Below are 3,478 nucleotides of genomic sequence, written 5' to 3' on the forward strand. Positions count from 1 at the left end.
GAGGCTGAGAGGAAGAGCGGGGGTTCCCCGACAGCCTTCGATGAGTAGATAGCTCTGGGATTGGATGAATCCCTTAGCAGCGCTACATTGAATTCCTGTGGAATATCATTGAAGCCGGGGAGTTTGTAAGCCCCAGGACCACGAGTGTACATTGTTCCATCAGGAGAATACATTAATTCCTCTAGAGTGAATAATCCCAGCCCCTGGATGAACGCACCCTCCACCTGTCCGATGTCAATGGCAGGATTCAAGCTGTCTCCCACATCCATGACGATGTCTGTCCTCAGCACCTGATGATCCCCAGTGAGACAGTCGACTTCCACCTCACTGCAGGCAGCTCCATACGAGAAATAATTGTAAGGCATCCCAGAGTTCGTCTCAAAGTCGTAGCCAACATCGGGTGTCCGATAAAATCCAGTTGCACTCAAGCTAATTCGCTCGAAATATGCCTTCGAAATCCAATCCTCCCAACTTCCCTCAGGATTCCCATCGATAATATGCTTGATTCGTTCCATAATAATATTGCAAGCATTCAGCACTGCCATTCCATTTAAATCCGAAGCAACACTCGCTGCAGTCGCTGTAGTATTCGGCACTTTGTCACTCGCAGTTTCAGAGATATGAATTTTATCAGGATTCACCTTTAAAACCCTGCTCGCCACCTGAATCATCTTCGTATGTAATCCCTGTCCCATTTCAGCCCCTCCATGGCTGATGAGTACAGAGCCGTCCGTGTAAACATGAACCAGGGCTCCAGCTTGATTCAAAAATCCCAGACTGTACCCGACTCCAAATTTCGTGGGTATAACCGCAATCCCCCGCTTTCGGTACCGATTTTTTCGATTGAATTCCTCCACCCCTGCCCTTCTGGCTTCATAATCCGACTGAAGAATACACTGGTGCCAGCATCGATCCAACGTACACCTCAGGAGTTTCTGATGATAATGGGTCACATCATTCTCCTTGTACAAATTCATCTCAGAGACTTTATCTGCCGGCAGTCCCAAAAAATTGGCAACATCCCAAATGATATTCTCAGCTACCAGCATCCCCTGGGGTCCTCCGGAGGCCCGGAAAGCTGTGTTAGAGAGAAGATTGGTCCTACAGACCCAGCCTGTGGCATCAATCACCGGAAATCTGTAAGCATTCTCACAGTGATGAATCGCCCTCTGCATCACCTCAGGTGAATAATCCCTGGAGTACCCAGCGTTGATGTAAAGCTCGACCTTGATGCCTTTCACGAGGCCCTCACTGGTGAAGCCGACCTTGTACTTGCACAGAAAGGGATGCCTTCCCCCCGTGATCGTCATGTCCTCGTCTCGATTGAGCATGCAACGAACAGGTTTCCGGAGTTGATAAGCCGCAAGAGCCGCTGGCACAGCTATCAGTCTACCCTTGGTCTCTTTACCCCCGAAACCCCCTCCCATACGTTTCACCCGGACATTGACCCGGTTCAGGGAGAGTCCCAGGGCGTGCGCGGTTAATCTTTGCAGCTGACTTATATCCTGAGTACTGCAGGTGATTTCGATCTCGTCGATTTCTTTTGGAACAGCTAGAACCGACTGCGTCTCAAGATAAAAGTGCTCTTGACCGCCTATTCGGAATTCTCCTTCGATTATGTGATCAGATTCGTTGAAGGCTTCATTGATATCTCCATGCTGAATTCTCATCGGAGTTGCATCGATAAAGGATTTTGATGCTATAGCATCCTCAATGCTTATGATGACAGGTTTCAGATCTTCGTATTGGACTTCAACTAGTCTTGACGCTTTTTGAGCGATTGCTTGATTCGTCGCGACGATTGCACCAATGACTTGACCTCGAGTCATTACTTTGGTAGCGAAAACCTCTTCGTCTCTTACAATTGGTCCCATCCATTTTCTGTCTTCTGGGATATCTTTGGCGGAAAAAAATCGAATGACCCCTTCAAGCTCTAGAGCGGTCGAAGCATCAATTTTGATTATTTTCGCATGAGGTCTCGTTGATAGAACTAAAGCCAAGTATAACTCTCCTGCGGTACTTGGAATGTCGTCACAATATATAGCTTCTCCAGTGGTTTGTTTGAATGCACTCGTGTGGACGATCGGACGTCCAATCAAATCCTTTGGGTCTGATCCTTCTGGGGTAATCTGGTAGTACTGAGAACTCTTGAAGGAATTTTGACAATATGTCTCATCCGCGGAGGATATTTCCGGGGGGATTGGCGATAGTCCAGGTATATCGCGGTGTAAATGCTTCATAATATGAATGAAGCCCTTGAAAAAAAGACTGAGCGTTAGGGATTTCCGGTAGAGGATCATTCCCCCTGGTGCAGCGTCGTCCAGTGGAAATTCCTCGATCAAGAAGCGATAGGTCGATTCGAGCATCTCTGAAGTCCAATGTTTTCCCACCATTTGCTCACAGGTTTTCACCGCAAGCTTTGTTGTTGGGGCCATACCACCGTATGCCAGGTGAGCTTCAAGGATTTCATCGGTTCCATTTCTGAAAATCACGTTCAATGCCATGTTGACAATGGCAATGTCATCGTCACGCCTTTTCGCTTGTTTGTAGGCAACAAAGTATTGAGATTTTTCGGTGAATGGAATTTCTAGGGATAAAAGAATTTCTTGAGGCTTGACGATGTTTTGTCTATATCCAGTAAAAAAATTTTCATCCAGAGGGATTTGTCTGGGACCGTCTTTGGAACTGCGGAGGTTCAATTTCGTTCCAGACGCCATTAATACGGGTACCAAATCAGAAATCGGACTTCCTGTCATTATGTTTCCGCCGATGGCTGCAACGTTTCGAACCTGTTTCCCCGCAAACCAGTGCATCATTTCAATTATTCCTTTGAATATTCTGGTTTTGTATTCAGGAGTGGCGGCGATAAGATCGACGAGGAATCCTTCCAATTCCATCAATGTCACACTCGCTCCGATTATTAAAGAATTTTCAACGACGATATTTCCAAGTTGAGGAATTCGCGTGGTCTGAATTAGGACTGGGTAGTGGGAGTGCTTGAATTTCACTTCTACACCGATTTCCGTATTTCCCACAATGATCTTCGCACCGGGATACTGATTTTTGAGGAGTAGCAGTTGTTGTAAGGTCGTCGGACGATACCAAGTGACTTCCTTTCCTTTGATCACCAAATATTCTTTATCGAGAGTATCGGAGAGCTTCAATTGTGGAGGGAAGATGATCTCCTGAGTGGGATCGTAAGGCCGAAATTCCTCAGTGCTGAAGACTTCCGTTGGTTCGGATGTGAACGCACGTTTGCAACAGGCGTCACCCATTGCACAGGGTCTCATCTCGGAGTCAGCAGGATGAGATGCACTTTGAGCAATTTGACACTGCTCCCACTCTTCAGTGAAGGTCCTCAAACCCTCGATAATCGGACGGTATCCTGTGCACCTGCAGAGATTCCCCTGAAATGTCACCTCCAGATCTTTCATCGAGGGTTTGGGCTTCGATCTCAGCAGGGCGTACATCGACATAA

The 3,478-nt window shown here is 47.1% G+C and overlaps 1 pseudogene; it reads right to left on the reverse strand.

Annotated features, from left to right (window-relative positions):
• Positions 1-5: 5 nt before the first annotated feature.
• Positions 6-3,476, reverse strand: LOC105273050 (xanthine dehydrogenase/oxidase pseudogene; annotated as a pseudogene).
• Between the last annotated feature and the right edge of the window lie 2 nt (positions 3,477-3,478).

This window comes from Fopius arisanus, unplaced genomic scaffold, assembly GCF_000806365.1.
Source record: "Fopius arisanus strain USDA-PBARC FA_bdor unplaced genomic scaffold, ASM80636v1 scaffold00719, whole genome shotgun sequence".
NCBI classification, from domain to species: domain Eukaryota; kingdom Metazoa; phylum Arthropoda; class Insecta; order Hymenoptera; family Braconidae; genus Fopius; species Fopius arisanus.